This window comes from Salmo salar, chromosome 15, assembly GCF_965601325.2.
Source record: "Salmo salar chromosome 15, fSalSal1, whole genome shotgun sequence".
Taxonomy (NCBI): Eukaryota; Metazoa; Chordata; class Actinopteri; order Salmoniformes; family Salmonidae; genus Salmo; species Salmo salar.
Genome location: NC_138305.1, coordinates 85,139,105 through 85,152,612, shown reverse-complemented (window position 1 = coordinate 85,152,612; position 13,508 = coordinate 85,139,105). Strand labels below are relative to the sequence as shown.

The 13,508-nt window shown below is 42.2% G+C and overlaps 1 pseudogene; it reads left to right on the top strand.

Moving 5' to 3' along the window:
• Nucleotides 1-1,936: 1,936 nt before the first annotated feature.
• On the top strand, nt 1,937-10,168 carry LOC106572280 (protein polyglycylase TTLL10-like; annotated as a pseudogene).
• The last annotated feature ends 3,340 nt before the right edge of the window (nt 10,169-13,508 follow it).

Sequence of the window (13,508 nt, the reverse complement as noted above, 5' to 3'; positions counted from 1 at the left end):
TTTCCTTCTTAATGCATTTGAGCCAATCAATTGTGTTGTGACAAGGTAGGGGTGGTATACAGAAGATAGCCCTATTTGGTAAAAGATCAAGTCCATATTATGGTAAGAACAGCTCAAATAAGCAAAGAGAAACAACAGTCCATCATTACTTTAAGACATGAAGGTCAGTCAATGAGGAAAATGTCAAGAACATTGAAAGTTTCTTAAAGTGCAGTCTCAAAAACCATCAAGCGCTATGATGAAACTTGCTCTCATGAGACCTGCCACAGGAAAGGAAGACCCAGAGTTACCTCCACTGCAGAGGACAAGTACATTAGAGTGACCAGCCTCAGAAATTGCAGCCAAAATAAATGCTTTACAGAATTCAAGTAACAGATACATCTCAGCATCAACTGTTTAGAAGAGACTGCGTGAATCAGGCATTCATGGTCGAATTGCTGCAAAGAAACCACTACTTAAGGACACTAATAATAAGAAGAGACTTGCTTGGGCCAAGAAATATGAGCAATGGACATTAGACCGGTGGAAATCTGTCCTTAGGTCTGATGAGTGTGTGGTGTGTGGTTCCAACCGTGAAGCATGAGGTGTGATGGTGTGGGGGTGCTTTGCTGGTGACACTGTCAGTGATTTATTTAGAATTCAAGGCACACTTAAACAGCATGGCTACCACAGCATTCTGCAGCGATACGCCATCCCATCTGGTTTGCGCTTAGTGGGACTATCATTTGTTTTTCAACAGGACAATGACCCAAAACACACCTCCAGGCTGTGCAAGGGCTATTTGACTAAGGAGAGTGATTGAGTGCTGCATCAGATGACTTGGCCTCCACAATCACCCGACCTCAACCGAATTGAGATGATTTGGGATGAGTTGGACTGCAGTGAAGGAAAAGCAGCCAACAACTCCTTCAAGACTGGTGGAAAAGCATTCCAGGTGAAGCTGATTGAGAGAATGCCAAGGGTATGCAAAGCTTTCATCAAGGCAAATGGTGGCTACTTTGAAGAATCTCAACTATATATTATGTTTTGATTTGTTTAACACTTTTTGGTTACTACATGTATCCATGTGATGTTATTTCATTGTTTTGATGTCTTCACTATTATTCTACAATGTAGAAAATAGTAAAAATAAAGAAAAACCCTTGAACGAGTAGGTGTGTCCAAACTTTTGACTGGTACTGTACATATATACCTCAATTACCTCATACCCCTCGGTACTGGTACCCCTGTATATATCCAATTGATTGTTTCTCATTGTGTATTTATTCTATTATTTCTCTTTTTTCTCTCTGCATTGTTGGGAAGGGCTTTAATATTGAATGACGCCAAACTTGGAGGTGGCGTGCAAGTGGTATTCATATCCTTGAGTAGTATATTTTGTGGAGGTATTGTTGCAAGATTCAATCTAAAATGAGCAACTGTTGCCAAAGCACCAATCTCCCATGTAACCAGTGGTTGTTTACACACCTTATTACTCAGTTGGCATGGTACAGACCAAGACCTACATCGACTAACACTGAATTGCAACATATTGGCTTACACTATTTCATTTGTGCATGGGCAATTTCTTTCTCCTTTTCTTGGCCTCACGTGGACAACTGGTTGAAATGCATACATAAAAGGCTCGTGTTTTGGACCTAGCCATATGCATATCTCAAGTTTTCCCTCCAGTTCTACAGGCATCAGTGTGCAACAGGACCAGCACTAGATAAGGTCAGAGGTCATCACGTACTGCCTACCTACTTCTGCTAAACACCCGATTCTGCATGTTGCAAAACAGGCCTACATTTCATGCATTTGGTGACATATTAATTACTTTAAATAAACATTTTTATTTTCATTCTTAATTATCTATAAAGCATAAAATAATGATACAATTTGACAAAATGTTCTAGGCTATAAATGAAAAATACAATTTGTACCACTTTGACATTGAATGGAAAAACTCCTGCTCCAGTACTCCCACTATCTGGGTCAGCAGTCAGTGACGTCATCGGAGAACTGGGTTGCATAACAAAAATATCAGTATCAAAACCATTGTCATAATGTGTTGTACATCAGTTGTCAAACCTGAGTGTATATTGGGCTCCATGTCTTATAAGAGTTGAATATTAGAGGGCTGCCGGACACCCAGCTGGTCTGTGGAGACAACCCGCCCAAGGAGAGCCAGAGCCAGGGGTTCAACACAGCAGGAGGAGGTGGTAGACAGCAAGTCCCTGGCCTACAACAACCAGATACAGGAAGTGACATCAGAACCCAGTATAGGGGAAGGCCAACCGCAAAAGGACAAGGAGGCGGTCCTCCGAGGTAACCAGGAGACGTCTGCAGCACGGAGGAGGGGGGCCGAGAGAGAATGGAGGGCCAGGTATGTGTGGGGAATGGTAGGATTTTGTTCAATTCTATTATTTCTGTTCAAGTTTTTTGATAATAAGTAACAGGAGAGGCATAAACTGCCAGTTAATCATACAGTGCAAAACAGTTCATATGTGCTTCCGTGAACAAAGAAAAGAAAAGACGGTGTCCAACCAAAGTTATTTCTTATAGTTTAGGAAAAAATACTTTCTCTGGAGTTCCCACCTTTGTAGTTATAGTATCTATTGACACTTGCTGAATAGAATTTGGCACTCTGAGTCAGTTGAGCGATACAGTATACCACTAAAGCCTGATGAGTAAAATGAGATGCATATCTTATCCAACAATGCATGGTCTTGGCTTCCTGAAGGGTTAAATAGATAGAAGGCTTGGGTGACCCTATGTTATTACTGTAGCAGCCTGAGCCTTAGTGAATAGCAGAGTTGAAGGCTCACACATGAATAGGGCACGGAAGCTCCATTGTACTACACTAAACATACCTAAATTCAAGTGTGTGTATGCGTGCATGTACTTTACGAGTGTATGCATGTGTGTGTGTGTTTAGGTGTGTGTGCATGCGCATGTGTGCGAGTGTATACATGCTTGTGTGTGTGTGTGTGTTTTAATCCATATTTCTGGGTGTGGAAGGTGTGTGTTTGGAGGAGCGGTGCCTCAGTGGGAGCAGGAGGTCATCCCCCAGGGTGGTGTTGTTACTACCGTACCCAGAGAGGGAGAGGAGCCCAGGGGCCCGGGGCCCTTCTTTTTCTTTGAAGGAGTCCCTCCCCTATACCAATGATGTGACATTTTAAGACAATTCAACATACCTCTTGATTAAGTATTTAGAGTATTAACCTCCTATTGTGAGAGTAGAGGATGGCAACGGATCTACGACAAGACTGGAGGACTTTAAACTCAAGTGGTCCGAGACTAAATCTCCTATCACCTACTACAATTTCAAAGAAAGTAGCTGTACTATACAAGCTCATGTGGTTCACCCCTCAAAGGTATCAATACAGTGACAGTAACATTACATTTTATTCAGTCTTGATTATTTCTAAATAAGCACCAAATATAGATCTGGGTTCAGTGTTTGAAATGTTGTGTCTTTTGTGGAGGACAACAATAGGAAGGAGAACAGTTTTGAATGTGTCATCATGTTGTAGGTCAGCGTTTCCCAAGCTCAGTCCTTGAGACCTGGGGGTGCACATTTTGGTTTTTGCTCTAACACTACACAGCTGATTCAAATGATCAAAGCTTGATGTTTAGTTGATTAAATCAGCTGTTCAGTACTGGGTAAAAACCAAAACGTGTACCCCTTGGGGTCCTGAGGACCGAGTTAGGGAAACCCTGTTGTAGGTAAACAGCTTCTGTACCAGATCCCCAACAACAAGGTGCTGACCACTAACATCGTCCTCCTTAGCAACCTAAGGGAGTATGATTGCATCAGCAGCAAGGTCAACCACGGTCCAGGACTGAGGTGAGGCATCTGAGACAAAGAGGGTGCATAGGCCTCTCACAGTACAGTCAAAGATATAGATAGGTTTAATTTTCACAAATACATGTGCCACAATGGTGCACTTTGGCAGTTTACATTAAAGAAAACTGAATTTCAGTGCAGCTTACATAAAATAAAGACCATTAACATGATTAAAAGAGAGACCCATTAATAAAAACATTTCAATTTGAACACGTACCCCATCTAGTGTTCATTTAAAAACATAACTAATGATGGTATTGGCCTTTTTGTAGTGTTTCTTTATTTTTTTTGCAAAATATGGTTTAATATGATGCCTAGAAACTGCTTCTCCAAAATAAATCTCAGATCACGCTTGTAGGCGATGTCATGGGCCTTAGATAGCTAAGCTCGCGCAGAAACACGTCATTGGGTCTAATGGTTGTGTAGGCCATCAAATCAAGGCACTCCTTCGATATAAAGTATTTTTTTACAAAAATGAAAACGTGTCAGTTTGTCAATAATGGGTTGTGCCTTGAGAAATTGAGAAAATGAACAACTAAGGACACATTATTCACTTCTCTCATTGACACCCCAAACCCGGATCTGTCGAGTCTGCTTCATGAGGCAGCGTTCCCGGAAGTATTAGCCTGTAGTCACTGTTCTACATAAACTTATGAGTAAAAAAAAAAAAAAAGTACTTCCCTAGGGTATCGTCTTTCCTAGAACCGTTTTTAAATTTGAAAAAGTAGACTATCCCTTTAAATAAGACAGTTTAACTTCCTTTCATCTAACAGCTGCTTCTGTGCCTTGTAGGAGGTTGAAAATTGAGGAGTTTTCCCCCGCTACCTTCCACATGGGAGCGAGGGATGAGAGAGAGGTTTTCCTTGCCCAGCGGGAAGGTAGAAATTGGCCCAGGTCAAACATAACGCCTCCAGTTACACGATGACGCGCCAATAACAGCACACTACAATACAGAACTAGATTCTGTAGGGGGCTAGAGTTGAAAAAGGAACTTGTGCTTCATGGAAGAGACAATGAAAGCAAACTATGAAAACAAATCATTCGTAACTGACAGGTTTGAGTGACACAATAGTCGTCCTTGTGATTTTAATGTATTATTATTTATTGATTTTATGTTGGAAAGTTACGGTACATACTGTAGAGTACAGAACTTCAGTTCCCAGCAGGCTAGTGTGATAAAATCACAAGAGAAACCTGCTCTGTTGCCATAGAGACATGTTGGCAGAGGGCAGGTCTGAGACACAAAGAGAGCTACACAGGGAGAAGCCATGACACCCACAGTCCTTTGAAAAGTCCCCCTACCGCCTCGCCTCAGCAGGATTTCCACCATTATGTCTCTCCAAATTTCAAACCTGTTTATTTGGGGTTTTTTATTTAAAAAAATGTATTTAACCTTTATTTAACTAGGCAAGTCAGTTAAGAACAAATTCTTATTTACAATGACGGCCTACCAAAAAATATATATATAATAAAAATTAAAAACGTATAAATATAAGGCAAAACACACATCACGACAAGAGATACAACACTATATAAAGACAGACCTAAGACAACAACATAGCAAGGCAGCAACACATGACAACACAGCATGGTAGAAACACAACATGGTAGCAGCACAAACATGGTACAAACATTATTGGGCACAGACAACAGCATAAAGGGCAAGAAGGTAGAGACAACAATACATCACGGAAAGCAGTCTGTAAGAGTGTCCATGACTGAGTCTTTGAATGAAGAGATTGAGATAAAACTGTCCAGCTTGAGTGTTTGTTGCAGCTCGTTCCAGTCGCTAGCTGCAGCGAACTGAAAAGACCAGCGACCCAGGGATGTGTGTGCTTTCTTCAGTAAGAAGGTTTGTTGAAGAAGAAACCATGACACAGTCAGTTCTCCCACTTAACACCAATAGCACAAATAGACTTATGACTCAGCTGTCGTAGAAGAAGGATGCAGTATAATTTGCAATGTTCATCATCATGTTTCTTCATAAAAGTAGAAACATACATGCAGTTTATAGTAACTTTAATTCAAATTCAGTTACAAGGATGACAGTGATGCATCTGCATATTGTTATCAACTGAAACAGCATATCTCAAGACTACAGCATAATGACAACAATAAGGTAAAATATAACACGCAGTTATCACAAAGTAAACAAATCCAAAGATACTGTACCACCATCTGTGTGAGACCCCCATGTGATTGAGTGAGCCAGTGAGATATACTGCCTGGAGAACAACAGAACAGAGCTGCATTTGCCAGTGCTCTTCCCATTGCTTTGTGACATAAATAATTAATTATTATGACATATAGGTAATGTCGTCAGCATAGGTGCTATTACTAATTCATCAGTATAGGTAACATACAGTGGGGAGAACAAGTATTTGATACACTGCCGATTTTGCAGGTTTTCCTACTTACAAATCATGTTGAGGTCTGTCATTTTTATCATAGGTACACTTCAACTCTGAGAGATGAAATCTAAAACAGAAATCCAGAAAATCACATTGTATGATTTTTAAGTAATTCATTTGCATTTTATTGCATGACATAAGTATTTGATACATCAGAAAAGCAGAACTTAATATTTGGTACAGAAACCTTTGTTTGCAATTACAGAGATCATACGTTTCCTGTAGTTCTTGACCAGGTTTGCACACACTGCAGCAGGGATTTTGGCCCACTCCTCCATACAGACCTTCTCCAGATCCTTCAGGTTTCAGGGCTGTCGCTGGGCAATATGGACTTTCAGCTGTCTCCAAAGATTTTCTATTGGGTTCAGGTCTGAAAACTGGCTAGGCCACTCCAGGACCTTGAGATGCTTCTTACGGAACCACTCCTTAGTTGCCCTGGCTGTGTGTTTCGGGTCGTTGTCATGCTGGAAGACCCAGCCACGACCCATCTTCAATGCTCTTACTGAGGGAAGGAGGTTGTTGGCCAAGATCTCGCGATATATGGCCCCATCCATCCTCACCTCAATACGGTGCAGTCGTCCTGTCCCCTTTGCAGAAAAGCATCCCCAAAGAATAATGTTTCCACCTCCATGCTTCACGGTTGGGATGGTGTTCTTGGGGTTGTACTCATCCTTTTTCTTCCTCCAAACACAGCGAGTGGAGTTTAGACCAAAAAGCTCTATTTTTGTCTCATCAGACCACATGACCTTCTCCCATTCCTCCTCTGGATCATCCAGATGGTCATTGGCAAACTTCAGACGGGCCTGGACATGCGCTGGCTTGAGCAGGGGGACCTTGCGTGCGCTGCAGGATTTTAATCCATGACGGCGTAGTGTGTTACTAATGGTTTTCTTTGAGACTATGGTCCCAGCTCTCTTCAGGTCATTGACCAGGTCCTGCCGTGTAGTTCTGGGCTGATCCCTCACCTTCCTCATGATCATTGATGCCCCACGAGGTGAGATCTTGCATGGAGCCCCAGACCGAGGGTGATTGACCGTCATCTTGAACTTCTTCCATTTTCGAATAATTGTGCCAACAGTTGTTGTCACGTCCTGGCCAGTATAAGGGTTAATATTTATTGTAGTTTGGTCAGGACGTGGCAGAGGGTATTTGTTTTATGTTTTTGTTTTTTTCGTGTTCAACCGTTCGTTAATAAATGAAGAAAATGAACACCAACTCTGCTGCATATTGGTCCACCTTTTCAGACGACGATTTCGCTATATCGTCCTCCGACGAAGAAAGTCGTGACAGTTGTTGCCTTCTCACCAAGCTGATTGCCTATTGTCCTGTAGCCCATCCCAGCCTTGTGCAGGTCTACAATTTTATCCCTGATGTCCTTACACAGCTCTCTGGTCTTGGCCATTGTGGAGAGGTTGGAGTCTGTTTGATCGAGTGTGTGGACAGGTGTCTTTTATACAGGTAACGAGTTCAAACAGGTGCAGTTAATACAGGTAATGAGTGGAGAACAGGAGGTCTTCTTAAAGAAAAACTAACGGGTCTGTGAGAGCCGGAATTCTTATTGGTTGGTAGGTGATCAAATACTTATGTCATGCAATAAAATGCAAATTAATTACTTAAAAATCATACAATGTGATTTTCTGGATTTTTGTTTTAGATTCCGTCTCTCACAGTTGAAGGGCACCTATGATAAAAATTACAGCCCTCTACATGCTTTGTAAGTAGGAAAACCTGCAAAATCGGCAGTGTATCAAATACTTGTTCTCCCCACTGTATACAGTTGAAGTCTGAAGTTTACATACACCTTAGCCAAATACATTTAAACACATTTAAACTCAGTTTCTCAATTCCTGACATTTAATCCGAGTAAAAATTCCCTTTCTTAGGTCAGTTAGGATCACCACTTTATTTTAAGAATGTGAAATGTCAGAATAATAGTAGAGAGAATCATTTATTTCAGCTTTTATTTCTTTCACCACATTCCCAGTGGGTCAGAAGTTTACATACACTCAATTAGTATTTGGTAGCATTGCCTTTAAATTGTTTAACTTGGGTCAAACGTTTCGGGTAGCCTTCCACAAGCTTCCCAGAATAAGTTGGGTGAATTTTAGCCCATTCCTCATGACAGAGCTGGTATAAGTAACTGAGTCAGGTTTGTAGGCCTCCTTGCTCGCACTCACTTTTTCAGTTCTGCCCACACATTTTCTATAGGATTGAGGTCAGGGTTTTGTGATGGCCACTCCAATACCTTGACTTTGTTGTCCTTAAGCCATTTTGCCACAACTTTGGAAGTATGCTTGGGGTCATTGTCCATTTGGAAGACCCATTTGCGAACTTCCTGACTGATGTCTTGAGATGTTGCTTCAATATATCCACATAATGTTCCTGCCTCATGATGCCATCTATTTTGTGAAGTGCACCAGTCCCTCCTGCAGCAAAGCACCCCCACAACATGATGCGGCCATCCCCGTGCTTCCCGGTTGGGATGGTGTTCTTCGGCTTGCAAGCCTCTCCCTTTTTCATCCAAACATAACGATGGTCATTAAGGACAAACAGTTCTATTTTTGTTTCATCACACCAGAGGACATTTCTCCAAAAAGTACGATCTTTGTCCCCATGTGCAGTTGCAAACTGTAGTCTGGCTTTTTTATGGCAGTTTTGGAGCAGTGGCTTCTTCCTTGCTGAGCGGCCTTTCAGGTTATGTCGATATAGGACTCGTTTTACTGTAGATATAGATACTTTTGTACCTGTTTCCTCCAGCATCTTCACAAGGTCCTTTGCTGTTGTTCTGGGATTGATTTGCACTTTTCACACCAAAGTACGTACATCTTTAAGAGACAGGTGTCTCCTTCCTGAGTGGTATGATGGCTGCGTGGTCCCATGGTGTTTATACTTGCGTACTATTGTTTGTACAGATGAACATGGTACCTTCAGGCATTTGGAAATTGCTCCCAAGGATGAACCAGACTTGTGGAGGCCTACAATTTTTTTCCTGAGGTCTTGGCTGATTTCTTTTGATTTTCCCATGATGTCAAGCAAAGAGGCACTGAGTTGGAAGGTAGGCCTTGAAATACATCCACAGGTACACCTCCAATTGACTCAAAAAAGCATATCAGATGCTTCTAAAGCCATGACATCATTTTCTGGAATTTTCCAAGCTGTTTTAAAGGCACAGTCAACTTAGTGTATGTAAACTTCTGACCCACTGGAATTGTGATACAGTGAATTATAAGTGAAATAATCTGTCTGTTCACAATTGTTAGACAAGTTACTTGTGTCATGCACAAAGTAGATGTCCTAACCGACTTGCCAAAACTATAGTTTGTTAACAAGAACTTTGTGGAGTGGTTGAAAAGCGAGTTTTAATGACTCCAACCTAACTGTATGTAAACTTCCGACTTCAACTGTAACTACAATGGTTACTATTGAGATATTCTTATAAGATATTCAAAAACACACTCACACATCTGACTTATCTTGTTGCAGGCACGTGGAAATAATGTGATAACGTCAAAGAAAAAAGAAACCCACACACTGCTCTTGCTCATAATTTTTTTTATCCATTACATGAGATATTCTAAAAAGACCATTGCGTTGCTACTAGGTATGTGTGATGAGGAGATGAGCGTGTGGATTTGTAAACCCATGGGCCTTCAGTAGGGGCGGGCATCTTCCTCCTGAAGAACCAGATTGATATCTCAGCCTTTAGACTCAAGCTGCAGAACATCGCAGAGAGTCAATGCACCAGGAAGCTGCGTTTTCGCCTGCCCCCAGGCATGCATCGTGCATCAGTGGGTGAATACTAGGGCTGTGAACACTACTCTGTTAGGACATTCAGTACTTTGTCTGCCATAAGGAATTGCAGATGATATGATCATATCATAGAGATAGATAGATAGATAGGACATCTTTGTAGCTGAGCCATTATAGTGTCTGTGAAAGCATGGGCAGCGCCATTAAGGCGATCTCCAATTTGAAGTAGTCAATTTTCTTCTTCACGATTGGCTGATCCCTCCTGATGACCCATTTGGACATGACTCCAACAAGGTCACCAGGAGGGATCAGCCAATGAAGTTGGAAGTCCCACCTAGTTGACTACATTGAAGTGGTGGATGTCTTCAATGGCGATGTCCTCAATGGCCACTAGAGGTCTCTATCATTCTCTATGGATCATATACATTCGAAAATTCGTGTTTAATTCAATGTGGTTATACTGTAGTACTCCGCGGCAGCCACGCAGCTTGTATAAACCAAATTTAGAAAAGTGTTTGAAAATTCTCCATGAATTGTAAAGCTGCCAGTGTCAACCAGAATTGGATATGTTATTCCATTTCTTACCAACAGAGGGAATACAAGATCTGTTTTTAAAAGAGATGTACTGTAGATACAATGTGTTGGGCTTGTATTCAGAAAGATTCAGAGTATGTGTGCTGGTCTAGGATCAGTTTAGCTTATAGATCCAAATGAATAAGATTATATGGACTGGCTTGATCCTAGATCAGCCAAGTGGATTGTAATGTATAATAACTCATGTTTCCTCAGGTACGTCCAGAACACTCTGCTCCTGAAGGCAAGAAAGTTTGAAGTGTGCTTCTATTTCCTCATTGCCAGCGCCACACCCACACACCTGTTATTTCGCAATGGTTACTTGCACTTCCTGTGACCTTTATGACCCCAACTCCAACAACCTCTCTTCCCATTTGACCAATAAGATGAGTAGAAAAAAGATGCTTCTCTTGTTCGGCTTGCAAAATTATTTTGCATCCCTTGACCTGCAAGTTTAGTAATATAATCTGAGATTCACTATTTCAGAATCAGGTTGTCAACAGATGCATGAAAATAGACCAGAAACCAGGTCATAAAATAATGGTACCAGTCCACTTTCAACAACTCTCTCTCTCTCTGGCCCACTCTCTCTGCTGTTTCCCCACAGTACAAGCAGAAGAAAAACACTCTGTACAGTGTGTTGAAGGAGGAGACCGTCTGGTTCATGGACTGATTTAACACCTACCGTAATTTCCGGACTATTAAGCGCACCTGAATATAAACCACACCCACTGAATTAAATGTTTGTATTTTTTTTTTACATAAATAAGCCGCACATGTCTATAAGCCGCAGGTGCCTACCGGTACATTGAAACAAATGAACTTTACACAGGCTTTAACGAAACATGGCTTGTAACAAAAATAAATAGGCTTTAACGAAACACAGCTTGTAACAAAAATAAATAGGCTTTAACGAAACACGGCTTGTAACAAAAATAAATAGGCTTTAACGAAACACGGCTTGTAACAAAAATAAATAGGCTTTAATGAAACACGGCTTGTAACAAAAATAAATAGGCTTTAACGGAACACGGCTTGTAACAAAAATAAATAGGCTTTATCGAAACACGGCTTGTAACAAAAAATGTAAAATTAGCAGTAAACAGTAGCCTACCAAGAAAGTCATTGGTCACTATCTTCCTCCTCCTGTGCACTGAAACCACTGAACCCACTCGGAGTTGAATAGCCTCAGAATTGCTTCATCCGATATTGGATCGTTTTCATTGTCGCTCTCGTCACTTTCATCCGGAGGCAAATCCCCCGCTGAGCCCTCTTCAACACACAGCAGTCCAGCCTTTCGAAACCCGTTGATGATAGTGGATTTTTTGACAATGCTCTACGCTGTCAGGACCCACTGTCAGACTTGACCATAAGTTGCTCTTCGCATGCGGCCCGTTTCAGTGAAGGATTTCTCCCCACTTGTTATCCAAGCCTCCCACTGAACACGGAGCGCCACCTTAAATGCACAATTTACACTGATGTCGAGTGGCTGCAAATACTTTGTTGTGCCCCCATGAATCAGGGTGACAAAATGACTACCGTAATCAGAATGATGGGAAGTTTGAGCGCGCTCGATTTAATCTAAACAGTAAACAAAAACGTTGTTTGACCTTAACCCGTTCGGCAATTTAATTGGTCTAATGAAAGCTTCATGCCGCCAAAAAACTGAGCACGTCACAGAATGTGTTCTTTTGGAAAAAAGCGGGAAAAATCCATATATTATCCATTGTTTAAGCCGCGAGGTTCAAAGCGTGGGAAAAAAGTTGCGGCTTATAGTCCGGAAATTACGGTACATCAATGACAAGCTCAGGGTTGACAAGGGTCTGCCTAGGGACTGGGTGCAGGGTACTTTGACCTGATTAGGTGACTTCATGATTGACGAGAACTTTAAGGCTAATTGGTTTTTAATATACTGTGTGTATGTGGGTTTCAATGTATTAGTGAGCGATTGGTGAATTTAACAGCTGAAGTACTTGCTGTGTTTTGGTCTGTCCTAATCTAGGTTTGGCTGTTGAAGATGAACTGTAACCCAGCCCACCACACCAACTGCAAGGTCCTGAAGGCAGTGATTCCCAATATTGTTGAGGAGACTTTGGGTGAGCACACACTACCTTAACCAGTTCTGTTGGATTATATGACCTAAATAAAGTCTCCTCAAATGCTGCTGATCTCAGAAATAAACTCATTTCGTAACTTTGTCTTCGTAATTCATGATAGCGAGATGATTTGTTGATGTGTCTCCAGTTCCCCTTTAATTTGTTAGTGTGTGGCTGCTCTCTGTTTTTCTGTTGGAGCGTTAGCCTGATGTGTAATACTGTAGCTACCACCCAGCTGTTGGTTATTCAGGCCTTACTGCCTTATGCCTTATCTCCTGCATGTCTGACTCTGGAGATCTTCAGCAAGTGTCACTGTGGGCTGAAGCTGCTGCCACTGGCCAGTAAAAGGAACTTTGTGTTACTGTATGATGAGGAGACTGCCCTTGTCCCTGCTCTCAGCCGCAGGAGCAAAACAGCAGTACACTGCCGAGCCCAGCGCCTAAATAGTGCCTCCACCACCAGCAGGACTCAGAAGGCCGAGTCTGTAGCATCAGTGTCTGGGGAGGTCATTGTGGAAACATAGCTTCTCCTACAGTCATGACGGCTGTCTTTGAATCCCTCACTGGCACTGACACCACTCAACCCCTGCCGCCGACCCTCCTGTCCCTGTCACTACACACAATGATCCATCCCTGCAGGCTGCTCCCAACCAACCCACAGGCCCAGCAGGCACCCCCAGAGCCCATCCCACCCCAAAACCCAGTACTCGGCCCCCCAAGCGAGACCGCACTCAGCTGGAGCTCCGGCTCAGCAATTTCTGGCAGTGGCTCCCAGGGGAACACGCAACACTGCAAGCCCCTAGACCTCCTGCAGGTGAAGAGCACCTTCATGTCCCTTTCCATCCCGGCT